Raw genomic sequence first — 13,651 nt, 5'->3', positions numbered from 1 at the left:
CAGGAGGTGGGAGGGTGAGGAGCACCTAAAGCTGGAGGTTGGGGAGGGGTCATCCTGGCCCAGACACCCATGACGTCTGCCTTGGGCTGAGACCTTTCAGGACCACCTCTGGAGTGGGCCTGGCCTTTTCCCTGGGTAGGCCTGAGCCATCAGATCTAGGTCCTAATACATAAGGATCGTTACGAAGATTCAGTGACATCGTGTATGCAATAAACCAGAAAAAGACACTTTCTTTTTAAGACTCTCTGGAAGTTGTATTGCTCTTCACAACCCTTGTGGAAAATACTTAGGAGAGCTTCCTTCATTACCATTTCACGGTTGGGGAAACTCAAGGACCTGCAGTCCCTTCCCAGAATCACATAGTGAGTCTAGCTTGTTCTTCCATCTCATTTTCTTTTCTGTCTAGAACTCTCTTCCAACAAATCCACTACAATCCATCTTCAGCAGACCTGAATCTTTCTATAGCGTATCCCCTCACCTATATATTACGTAAAAATGGAAAACCATGTGGTACAAGGTCATTGGCAGCTCCCAGAGAACATCTGCCATTCTCTCTGCCTCAGACTCTTTGGTGAGGGATCAGGCAATCACCCAATTACCTACAAGAGATAAATTAAGCCCCTTAAAAGGTGAAAGGACCCAGCCAATGTGCCAGTGATTAAAGAAAGCTGATGAAATATGCCACAGAATAAAAACGAATATTACCTTAGTGATGTACTCTGCATTTACATTAGGTACTAAGTGAAGAATTGGTTGACATTGGTTAATCAATGCCCTGCACCACCAACAAAAATAATCTTGCAGCTGGGTGTGGTGGCTCACACCTATAATCCCAACACTTTGGGAGGCCGAGGCAGGAGGATCTCTGGAGCTCAGGAATTTGAGACCAGCCTGGATAACATAGGGAGACCTGTCTCTATTAAAAAAAAAAATTTTTTTTTAAATAGAGCCAGGCATGGTGGCATGCACCTGTGGTCCCAGCTGTTCGGGAGGCCGAGGCAGATCACTTGAGTCTGGGAGGTTGAGGCTGTGGTGAGCTGTGCCATGCACTACAGCCTGGGTGACAGGGGGACACCTCATCTCAAAAGCTAAACAGATAAAAATCAGCATGTGTATTCAATGACTGTGTGTCCATAGAAAAGAATATAAAAACGGCAAAGACTCTTCCATCAAAGAACCAAGGAGGATCTAGTAGAGATTCTAAGACACATGGTCATAGAAGTAATGATCTATATGCCGTGCGGTGGTGGAAGATGGGGCTGGAGAAGTGGGTTGAGGCTTTGGTTACTTCCTCTGTAAAACTGGGGATGATGATAGGCCCCAGATCACAGGGCTATTGCAAGGGTTCAGGCGCAGTGTATAAAATGCCAGAACAGCGCCTGGCCTGGAGCAAAGCCCAGCCTCCTGAGCTGCTCCTGCAAGCGTCCCTGCTGCCGTGGGTGCAGCTGTCGTCACGGCAGCGGATGTGGTTGCAGCCGCATTCTCTAGGAGAATCACCAGAAAGTAGTGCTGGGTGGGATGTTCCAGCCCCAGGCCTTACAGACGTTCAGATTTCTTGAATTGGACCTTTTCGTTTTTTTAAATAGAGGCCTATTCGAAGTTTGTCCACTATTTATTTTGCCAAGTAAGAGAGAGTAATTTCCAAGGAGTGAGTACATTTCCAACTTTCAAAGGACATTGGGGAAAAACCCTGCCATCTACTCTCATCATCACTCCATAAAACAAGCGACATTTTAACACAGAAACAGTGGAAAGGACATTCTCAGAGAAAAGGACAGCCTTGAGACTGAGTAATCTTGCATTTAAGAAAAAGCCACCTTCTGATGTTACTCTTCTTTTCTCATTTCAGCCTTGGCCTGGAGTTTGGGGACCACTTTTCCTAGTCATCCCATGCCCCCTCTTCATTTTATTTGTTTATTTATTTAACTTTTTGAGATGAAGTTTTGCTCTTTTTGCCCAGGCTGGAGTGCAATGGTTCAATCTCAACTCACTGCAACCTCCGCTTGCTGGGTTCAAGCGATTCTCCTGCCTCAGCCTCCCAAGTAGCTGGGATTACAGGCATGCACTACCATGCCCGACTAAGTTTTGTATTTTTAGTAGAGACGGGGTTTCACTGTGTTGATCAGGCTGGCTTCAAATTCCTGACCTCAAGTTATCCACTCGCCTTGGCCTCCCAAAGTGCTGGGATTGCAGGCGTGAGCCAGTGTACCCGGCCCTGCTCTTCATTTTAGAGAGAAGTGGGTTTGGGTTGGGCTCATGAAGAGGTGGGGCCGCTGATGGGTTTTGAGTTGCCGTCATGTACAGACATGGTGAGTGGCAGTGGCCGCTTGAAGGAGAAGGAGTGCGATAGTGAAACAAGGCTGGGCGTGGGGCCAGAAGACCTGGCTGTGCCCGAGAGGGTTGACCCTGGGCACGTCCCTTCCCCTCTCAGAGCCTCAGTGTCCTCAACTCTAAAATGAAGAATCTCAGCCGGGTGTGGTGATGCATGCCTATAATCCTAGCTACTCAGGAGGCTGAGGTGGGAGGATCACTGGAGCCCAGGAGGTCAAGGCTGCAGTGAGCCATGATCGTGCCACTGCACACCAGTCTGGACGACAGAGTGAGACCCTGTCTCTAAAAAAATAAAGTGAAGAATTTAGACTAGGGCATGAAGACCTTTTCCAGCTCTAGCAATCTACAGACCTGTGAGGAATTCAGTATACCTTGCATTTCTAGAACATTCATATTTAATTCTCTTCAACTTCTTTCCAAGCCCTTTGATTGAAGCGAGCTGCCTTGATCCTGTCTGAAAGTCCGCAGCCAGCAAAGCCGCTCTGCAGGCCCCCTGCCATTGTTGAGTCCGTATTTAAGAATGGCAGTGGTTGTGGTGCCCAGGCTGAAATTTGATGTACGCGTTTGGCAACGTAGAAAGCAATGTAGCTACACATTACTGATCAAAACCCATCGGACTTACCAGTGGGCTCTGACAGGTACTTGCTGGCTGCCTTCCCAGGCTGGGAAGGTATCCCCGAGCCAGCCGATGGGATGCTCTCCCCTCCCTTTTGATGTTTATGGGAGAGAAGGCTCAGTGGTGCTCGGGAGGCTGTCAGCATGAGGCCCAGATGGATACCAGCCTGTGGGAACCAGAAGCCTGGCAGGCCTGGGAAGCAGCAGCTTCCTGGATTCCTGCCTCCACCTTCCCATCCAGCCACTAGAAGTTTCCTAGGCAGCTCCTCCAGCGTCTGACAACCAGTGCCTCTCACCTTTCCTGAAATACCATCTCCTTTTACTGAATGATGTGCCAACTGCACACATGTAAAGAGCTTTTCAGAGTGCTTTAAAATCGTTAATGAGCTAATCCTCTCCTCCCTGGGGTGGTTGGTGAGTTGGCTGATTTTGTTTGGGAAGAAACTGAAACCCAAACGTCATGGAGTGACTTGCTCTAGGTCACCCTAGGTAAATACTGGATTATGGGCACACAACAAATTGTCCCGGCCCTGGCATTGCTCTAATTGTGGCCTTTGTTGTGAGGCTTCTGTCAGTCATTGATTGCTCATTGTGACACCGTAAGTTCCCAAAGGGCAGGGACTCTGTGTTTCATTTGTTCTTCGGAGGGACTTGGTCAGACCGGCCAGACCTGTCCGTGCAGCTCTTGCCTTGTCCAAGACCACCACATTCTTCAGCCGAGGAGGGCGCCCTGGGTAGATTTTAGCTTTCTTCTTCTTTTTTTTTTTTTTTGCTTTTTTCCTTTTGAGACAGCGTCCTGCTCTGTCTCCCAGGCTGGAGTACAGTTGTGCAATCATGGGTTACTGCAGCCTTGAACTCCTGGACTTCAGCGATCTCCCACCTCAGCCTCCAGAGTAGCTGGTTCTAAAGGCATGTACCAGCAAGCCCAGCTATTTTGTGTTTTTTTTTTAACTTTTCTAGAGACTTGGGTCTCACCATGTTGCCCAGGCTGATCTCAAATTCCTGCCCTCAAGCGATCCTCCCACCATAGCCTCCCCAAAGTGTGGAGATTACAGTCGCAAGCCACTGTGCCCGGCCAGTAGCTTTTAGCTTTTAGATCACCAGTCAAATCACAGACAGTGGGCCATATCCAGCCTGCCTCCTGTTTTAGCTGCCGTTTAATAATAGTTTTACATTTTTAAATGGTTGCAAAAAACTCGAAAGAATAATTTTTGACATGTGAAAATTATACAGGTTCAAAATTATACCACTCAGATTCCAGTGTCTGTAAATAAAGATTGAGTTGGAACACAGCCGTGCTTATTCACTGACATATGGCAGTGGCTGCTTTGGCACTACGAGAACAAAGTTGAGTAGTTGTAGTTGCAACAGACTGTGTAGTCCCCGAAGCCTAAAATGTCTAGTTGTGGGTTAAATTGTAGCCCCTCACCTTCATTTATATGTGGAAGTACTAACCTCTAGTACCTCAGAATATGACTTTATTTGGAAATAAGGTCGTTGCAAATGCAATTAGTTAAGACGAGGCACGGGAATAGGGTGGGCTCCTAAGCCAATGTAACTGGTATCCTTATTAAAAGGAGAAACTGGCCGGGCATGGTGGCTCACACTTGTAATTCCAGCACTTTAGGAGGCCAAGGCAGGCAGATCACCTGAGGTCAGGGGTTCGAGACCAGCCTAACCAACATGGAGACACCCCATCTCTACTAAAAATACAAAATTAGCTGGGCGTGGTGGCACATGCCTTTAATCTCAGCTACTTGGGAGGCTGAGGCAGGAGAATCGCTTGAACCCAGGAGGCAGAGGTTGCAGTGAGCTGAGATCGTGCCATTGCACTCCAGCCTGGGCAACAAGAGCGAAACTCCATCTCAAAAAAATAAATAAAAGATAAATAAAAGGAGAAATTTGAACATAGGCACTCACACAGAGATACCACCTTGTGAGAATGAAGGCAGAGATTAGGGAATGCATCTACAAGCTAAGGGACCCCAAAGATAGCTGACCACCCACCAGAAGCTGGGAGACAGGCATGGAACAGACTGCCTCGCTGCTGTCGCAGGAAACCAACCCTGCTGACACCTTGACCTTGGACTTCCAGCCACCTGAACTGGGAGATTATAACTTCCTGCTGTTGAAGCCACCCAGTCTGTGGTACTTTGTGATGCCAGTCCTAGCACACGACTATATTGACTATGTGGCCCTCTACAGAGTCTGCTGATTCCTGTTAAGCTAAGTATTAAGAAAAATTTAGAAACAGGGCAAAGCAACTCTAGTCCTCACTCAGGACCTAATCTAGATATGCCAGGGCTCAGGGACTGGCTCTGGCTCCTCGGTTCCTTGCTGGAGAAAGTGCCCATCTGTCTGCTCATCAAAAGTCATCCCTCCTGTGTCCCAGTCCCTCAGATCTCCTGGATGACTGACTACACTTAAATTGATGTTAGCAAATGGGGGCTCCTAACAGCTGATGATGGCTTGGTAGATTGGCCCAGAGATAGCATCTAGTTTTCCTCTTGATTTTTTTTTTTAACCTTTTTTTTGAGATAGAGTCTCTCTTTGTCACCCAGGCTAGAGTGCAGTGGTTTGATCTTGGCTCACTGCAACTTCCACCTCCCTGGTTCAAGCAATTCTCCTGCCTCAGTCTCCCAGAGGAGCTGGGATTGCAGGCACCTGCCACCACATCTGGCTAATTTTTGTGTTTTTAGTAGAGATGGGGTTTCACTGTGTTAGCCAGGCTGCTCTCAAACTTCTGACCTCAAGTGATCCACCCACCTCCACCTCCCAAAGTGCTGGGATTACAGGCATGAGCCATCGTGCCCAGAGTTTTTTTTTTTTTTTTTTTTTTTTTTTTTTTTTGGAGATAGGGTCTTGTTCTGTCACCCAGGCTAGAATGCAGCGATGCAAGCATGGCTCATTGCAGTTTCAACCTCAGGCTTACATGATTCTCCTGCCTCAGCCTCCTGAGTATCTGGGACCTGGGACCACAAGCACATGTCACCACATCTGCCTAATTTTTTTATTTTTCATCAAGATGAGGGTCTCTCTATGTTGCCCATGCTGGTCTCGAACTCCTGAGCTCGAGCGATCCTCCTCCCTCAGCTTCCCAGAGTGCTGGGATTACAGGCGTGAGCCACTGCACCTGGCCTTCTTCCTGTTTTCAGTGGCCTATCCCACAGGCAGGAGTTTTGTGAAATGACTGTTGTGGCACATTCCCCCTCAGTCCCCTTATCTCACATGGCTTCAGGAAACTGCCAGCTCTACTCATGAATGGAAATTCTTATTTTGAGATGAAAAAATCAACAGCTCCTGGAGACTGGGAGTCCCACAGCTGCATGCAAAGCTTCCGTGAATTTGGCTGGGACTGACCTGTCCTTTGGAGAAGGATTTAGTGTAGATCCACAGTCAATGTGCAATGCAGCCATTAGGAAGAAGTTGGAGACGTGAAAAACAGTTATCCTGAAACCCAAGATAAGATCACCAGCTCCATATGCTGGTCTGGATCCGCACACTCAGTGTATTTCTTTTCTAGGGCTGCCATAACAAAGTGGCTTAAATGCAGTTATTCTCTCATCGTTCTGAAGACTAGAAGTCTGCAGTCAAGGAGTTGATAGGTCCATGCTCTCTCCAAAGGTGTAAGGGAAGAACTCTTCTTTGCCTCTTGCAGCTTCTGGTGGCCCCAGACATTCCTTGACATGCGGCAGCATCATTCCAGTCTCTGCCTCCATCTTCATGTGTCCCTCTTTGTCCTCGCTTCTTTTAAGGACATCAGTCATTGGATTTAGGGCCACCTGAAATCTGGAATGATTTCCTCTCAAAGTCTTTAATGAATCACATCCACAAAGACCTTATTTCCAGGCTGGGCATGGTGGCTCATGACTGTAATTCCAGCACTTTAGGAGGCTGAGGCAGGAGGATCTCTGTAGGCCAAGAGATCAAGACCAACCTGGGCAACATAGTGAGACTCTGTCTCTACAAAAAATATAAAACTTAGCCAGGTGCAGTGGTGCATGCCCATAGTCCCAGCTACTCGGGAGGCTGAGGCAGAAGGATCACTCGAGCCCAAGAGTTCACGGCTGCAGTGAGCTATGATTGTACCACTGCCTTCCAGCCTGGGCAACAGGCCAAGATTCTGTCTCTTAAAAATAAAAAATACGAAGGACCCCATTTCCAAATAAGGTCAAATTCTGAGGTTCCAGGTGGACATGAATTTGCAGGAACACTGTTCAATCCAGTACAGTCAGTATGATTTAAAGTGAGAGGCCGGGCGCCATGGCTCACGCCTGTAATCCCAACCCTTTGGGAGGCAGAGGTGGGCAGATCACCTGAGGTCAGGAGTTTGAGACCAGCCTGGCCAACATGATAAAACCTCATCTCTACTAAAAATACAAAAATTAGCTGGGCGTGGTGGCAGCACCTATAATCTCAGCTACTCAGGAGGCTGAGGCAGAAGAATCACCTGGACCCAGGAGGCGGAGGTTGCAGGGAGCTGAGATTGCACCACTGCACTCCAGCCTGGGTGACAAAGCAAGACTGCGTCTCAAAAAATAGAAAGAAAGAAAGAAAGTGATAGAATCCCCAACTGTACTTGCTCTAGTCAATAGGGAATTGTTTGGCTCCTGTAACTGGGAAGCTAAACTGTGACTCCGGGTTTCAGGCACCCAGCAGGAAGCAGGGGTTCAAATATATCTTCAGGAATCCATCTTTTTTTCTTCGCATTCCTCTGGTGTTGGTTTCCTTCAGGCAGTCTCGTCCAGTTCAGTAGTAAGAATGGCCCCTGGCAGCTCTAGGTTCTCACTGTCCTAACAGTGAATCTCAGTAAAGAGAGTATCTTTTTCTTCTCTACGGCCGTACCACCCTGAACGCGCCCGATTCTCGAGAGTGTCTTTGTCTTGATTTTCCAGGAAGACTCCCCGGAGGAAGTCCGTCTGGCTTGCGTGGCAGACCAGTCCTTGAGCAAATAGTAGTGCAAGAGCTAGAGAGCTGTCATTGGCTGGGCCTGCCTGGGTCATATGCCCACCTGTGGAATCAGAGTGAGGTCAGCCCCCCTGAATTCTCGGGATGGGGCTGAGGATTCCTCCTAGAGAACTGGGACATAGAAGACCCAAGATGGGCATTATCAGGCCGCATGATAACCACACTGCTCTAGCTCAGAGGCAAACATGTTCCCAGCTCTGAAAACAACCCTTCCAATTAAAGCAAGTGTTTGAGGCAGATCATGATGAACTATTTCTCCTGCTCTTGTTTTCATTTCTTTCTGGTGAATACTAACGTTGAATTGGATATAGAATTGAAAGAGCTTTCCCTTGGCCTATGTTTTGGGAAGTGCCTAGAGAGAAGCAGATCCAGGCTCCTTTGCTCAGAGTTTATCCCTTGCTCTCAGGGTTGCTAATTGTTACTGTTCTGTCAGACCCCAGAGGTGGGGCATTGTTATTCAGGGCCTGTCAGCCAAGCGGGAAGGCAGGTACAGGGTGTGACTGTGAACCTGTGGTGTATGCCACTCTTCAGCGCAGGCTTGTGAAAGAGTTGGGACTCTGCTGGCATCCTCAATGGGACAGTGGCTACCAGCTAAGTCCTAAAGCTGTGCTTGTCTACAAGCAGTCCTTAGAAACCGAGAGAGCGGTAACCACATGACCCTGAGCACGTGTAGGTAGAGTCTCTCATTTCTTCACTCAGCAAGCATTTTTTGAGAACATTTATGCCAAGCTCTGTGTTAGGCATCAGGGATACAAAAGAGAAGGGAAATTCAGACTGTGGAAGGTCCACTTTTGACTGCAGACTGTAGTCAATGTAGTGGAAAGAGATATGCATAGTGAGATAGAAGAATACAGTGGGGCGTAGTCAGGAAATGCCTCTTGGAAGAGGCAGGAAGAATGCACATATGCCGTAGATCAAGGACTTGGTTTTGGAATCAGGTTGACTCCACCTAAAAATGCTTTTTGGTCATAAATAACAGAATACCCAACTAAGTTAACAGAAAAATTAAAAGGTGGTTTGATTTAAAAAAAAAAAAAGAAAAAGAAAAAGTTCACTGTTGGCCAGGCGCAGTGGCTCACACCCGTAATCCCAGCACTTTGGAAGGCCGTGGTGGGCAAATCACCTGAGGTCAGAAGTTCAGAACCAGCCTGGCCAACATGGCGAAACCCCGTCTCTACTAAAAATAGAAAAATTAGCCGGACATGGTGGCGCATGCCTGTAATCCCACCTACTCAGGAGGCTGAGGCACAAGAATCAATTGAACCCGGGAGACGGAAGTTACGGTGAGCTGAGATCGCACCACTGCTCTCCAGCCTCAGCAACAGAGCATGACTCCATCTCAAAAAAAAAATTTTTTTTTTAATTAAAAATTAAAGTTCTCTGTCTTCAGGACTGGGGTTCTATTTCTCTGCCTGCCGCGGGTCAGCTTCTTTCTTAGGTTGGCTTCCCTCAGTGAAACAAAAGGGCTTCAGTGGATCCAGCCTGACATCCACACATCAAACTGTCCCGCTGACCCGGCATTTCAAGCAAAGTTGCTGAGGTCCACTCTGCTGGATGGGCTTGTGCCACAGGCCTGCTTGCTCCTGGTCCAGTTACCATCGCCAGGGACATCGCAGAATGTACTGACCATCTCAGCCTCAGTCACAGCTCTACCCCTAGAGCTTCAGTAGCATCAGCTGTTTAGAATAGGGAAGCGAATGCAGCCACTGTACATCTGCCGCACACAGGAAGCAGCCTCCTGGCTAGGCTTGGCGAGGCCTCATGCGGGATCTCATCACTCACCAACACACAGTAGCATTGGCTTCAGCTGGAAGAAGCTCCTGATTCCTCAGTGAAAAGTGTCGCGATCAAGAGGTCAGAAAAGGTTCTCAGCTTTTGAAAACCAAGAGGCAAAAACCTGTTCTTCAAGGAAAAAGAAAATCTTATGAGTCCTCATTCTACTTTGGCTTCTGAAATATATTAAACCAGAGCCTCTCTTGGCTTGGCCAGATGCCTCCTCTTGTGTGAGGAGGCGGGTAGCAGCGTATCACTCAGGGTAGCTTATGGTACTCGGCAGTAACAAACAACCCCCAGACCTCACTGGCTTAACACAAGTCCACCGGGAGTCCAGGTGCGTCTCCAGGACAGTGGTCCTTTACATGATGACAATGGGATCCGGGCAGAAGATGTTACCACCATCCTATCACTTGCACTCTCTGGAACAATACAGCCCCCACAAATCAAAACAGCAGGAAGAGCCAGCTAGAGAGACAAACAGACGTTAGATGCCTCCACCTGGCAGTGACACCCAGAAGTTTTGCTCTGACTTCTTTAGCCAAAGCTAGTTCCATGATCACGCCTAACATCCAGGAGAGTGCCATCCATGCCTAGAAGTAGAGGAGAACTGGACATTGGAGAACACTTGTAATGTGGCCCCAGTGGAATTCCTGGGCTCCTCCTGCAAGAGCTGAGAACTATGCCAGGTGCCACGCCTGCCCCCTGCACTGGAACCAGCCTTCTGTGATTCCGGCTGCCACACGCAGGAGCTCATTTCCAGGCAGGGAGGAGACTGGCAATGGAAAGATTTACCGCTCCCTGGGTTCCACGTGGGGATCAGTACTTTCAATAGTACTTTGTGAGTTCAGCCTCAAAGTAAATGGTTAATTCATCTTGTATCAACAGCACTGTGATTCATAATGTAAACTTGGAGAATCCTTGATGTTTCGGGCCCACATTCCTTTTATTTTGGCTCTGCATTCTTTTAAAGCCACAGTGTGCTCACTTAATAGAATGCAGCATGCAAATGCACAAGTTTTTGCCTGGAGGCAATTTAGCCTGGCTGTTTCAATGGATGTCTTCTTTCAAGTGTATATTCTTTCTTAAATTATTTACTGGGTAAACACACTTTGCATTTTCAAAAGGGAGATTAAGATGGCTTGCTGAAGACCTAGTTCGACATAAAGCTCCCCTCCTTGCCGAAAGTTAAGAGGAAGTTACTTTGGGCTTCTCCCCAAGTTCCTTCGCGGCCATCTCACTAGCTGGGAACCCCTTGGCCTGGCTGGTTTTTCGGATTCTCTCCGAACTCTGCATTCTTTCTGCTCTGCCTACAGCAATACGGGCCAGCAGCCCCTGGCTGCGGCTGCATCTAGGCTTCCTCACAGATGGGGCCCACCAATGCCAGCCTGTATTTCCCCCTTCCAAACTGGCTCAGTCCTATCCACCCAGATGCCCTGAGAGTTCACTTTTCTGGTCCCGATAGGAACCGCATTTGCACAACTCCTTTGAGGTCCAAAGCTGGGTGGATGGCCCAGCCAGTCAAGCTTACTTACAGCTCTCTGTTTCCAGCTCTTTCCCCGCCCCCTCTACTCTTCCTCACAGTGTCTGCCAGCACTTGGTCTGAAAGCAAATGCCCTTTCCTGCTGACACCCCACCCCCACCCAATACACAGGAGTTCCTTCCAGCTTCTGAGACAGGACCCAGTAGTGCTCTGAGAAGGCGTGATGGCAGAAAGTTTCATCTTTGGCGGGGCTTGCTTCAACTTTGAACTTGAGCCTTTTACGTGCGGACTCCCTGAGATTTTCCTGCAAATTAATTGCACAGACTTCTCCATTCTCCTTTGAATGGCATGATTACAGTTACCAGAGACTGCGTTCTTTCATGATCACTCTTTGGACAGTTCTCTTTTGAGGACTTGTGTGCCAGCGACTGTGCCATGTGCTGGGGCAGTAGAGATGAATTCCACATGGTCTCAGTCCACACAGGTGGGCCCTCCAAAGCAACAGAGCAGGCAGTAGAGGGGAAGCCACCAGGCCCTGTGGGTGCACCAAGGAGGGCGTCAAGCCCAATTAGGAAGGCTGGGGAAGAGCTAAGGATTTAGGGATTCCTGTGTATTCATTTTTCTTACCATGCCTCAGATTGAACAAGTAACACCCACAGTTAATCCTTTCTAAATTAGCATCATGGATGCCTTGGGGCCCTCAACCCACAAATAAAATGGTTGTCAACCAAGCTGTACAAGAGATACACTACCGTAGATTACTTAAGGCAGAATTTTAAAGAGTTTTCATGCTTTTAATCTGTTTCACTGCTGAGTTTCAATTTTGCTGATTTTCTTTGCAAGTCTGATGCGGGTGACTGGTAAATAGAGATTTTGACAGTGACTTGGGCAAATGGGATGTGTAGGGACTGTTCTGTAGGCTTCTGTCCCTTCCACAGAAAAGGGGAAAAAATCAATTTGGATTTTAAACAGAGCCACCAAGTAGCACCGATCAGTGTTCATAATTAGCGTCACTATATAAGCCGTGAAGTCCTGTTTTTATTTATTTATTTGGGGGACAGAGAATCTCCCTGCCTCTTGAGTAAATATGGCCTGTTAAGTTTGAATTAGCTGTCATCACAGAAGAATTAATGTCGGAGTGCAGACTTTCTAGTGGGGAAGGGAAGAAATAAACGAGACAGATCTTAGCTGAGGCTTGCGTGATAAATGAGGACCAAGCGGACCATTCATCTCCGGCGAGGAAAGTGGACACAGGCACTAAGGCAGTTTTGCGGAAGACGTGTCAGCAAATGTGATCATTTTGTAACCTGTCAGGAGGAGAAGGAGCTCGTCCTTTTAGGGGGCCACAAGGGAGCAGGTTGGTCTGATATGACAGTTTCCATTCAACCGTTTAGGTTTGGAGAAGAAGGGGACGGGTGAGGAGGAATCCGACTAAAACTACAAGCTGATGTCATCCTTCCAGGAAATTAATTCATCTAGGAACTAGAAAAGGCTGCAGATACTCTGCAAAGATTTTGTGTGTGTGTGAAGATACAAAGTAGGGGTGCAGGGTCTCTGTTCTGTGGGGGCCCCGGCTTTATCCCCCCAGCTTCTCTTCCATGGAAGACCCATGTCCAGTGTTCGGTGACTGGAGTAAACCAGCAGGCGTTTTCTGCTTGATATTTGGAGGAGGGTTGGATGGGGTTTGCTGCTGGACAGATAGCCGGCTAGACTGCCAGCCAGCCTATGTCTCTATTTCTGTGCGGCTCTGGGAGAGCGAGCGTGGGCACGGCTATTTGACCTAGGTTCCCTTTGAAACACTCAACAAAGCATTCTGATGTTCGACCTCTTTTCTCCAAATGAGGTAACAAATTATGAAACAACCTCTCCAGAAGCTCTCTGCAGGCATCTGGGAGCATGTGTCTCCACTCCGGTCCTCCTTCTGAGTTGCTGGTTCCCCATCAGCATGCAGCCGAGCCAGAACCCAGGTGGGGTAGAATCCCTGGAGGTGAGGGCCCACCAACAGACACCTTGAGTACTTTGTATATTTCTCATTTCCATCTTTTTTTGCTATGGAGCAAATGTAATGTTTCCTCCTGGCGTCACGGAGCGTGAGCCACGGTGACAGATGACGGTTTCACAGCCTAAGCTGCCTGCTTGACACTTACTTCTTAATCCCATCCTTTTCTTCCTTAGTCTCTCTTTTACTTTTCCCCAGGTATTTTTGTGCAGGTAAGTACCTTACTGACATGTGTTTCCTTGGAGTCTTTTACTTTAACAGGAAACACTGCACAAAAATGAGGCTTGTCTCACCTTTTAAATTAAAAAGAGAAGCTCACAAGGGGCCCTTGATCACTTAAAGAGGCTACATGGTACTCGGAGCCTAGAAAGCCATTTGATTCGCCTTAGCTTTGCAGTAAGCATTTCTCGGAGGGCAGCATGACAATCATGTGGAGTCTTTCGTTTCCTCGTGGATCGTTTGTAGAGCCAGAAAGCTGCGTG

At 47.9% G+C, this 13,651-nt stretch overlaps 1 protein-coding gene across 6 annotated transcripts in view; it reads left to right on the top strand.

Annotated features, from left to right (window-relative positions):
- VTI1A (vesicle transport through interaction with t-SNAREs 1A) overlaps window positions 1-13,651 on the top strand; it is a 419,413-nt gene that overhangs the window by 353,344 nt on the left and 52,418 nt on the right. The gene's annotated exons all lie outside the window — the stretch shown is intronic.

Source organism: Aotus nancymaae, unplaced genomic scaffold (assembly GCF_030222135.1).
Source record: "Aotus nancymaae isolate 86718 unplaced genomic scaffold, 86718_ANA_hifiasm-v0.15.2.pri h1tg000010l, whole genome shotgun sequence".
NCBI classification, from domain to species: domain Eukaryota; kingdom Metazoa; phylum Chordata; class Mammalia; order Primates; family Aotidae; genus Aotus; species Aotus nancymaae.
This window is presented reverse-complemented; position numbering and strand designations above follow the sequence as displayed.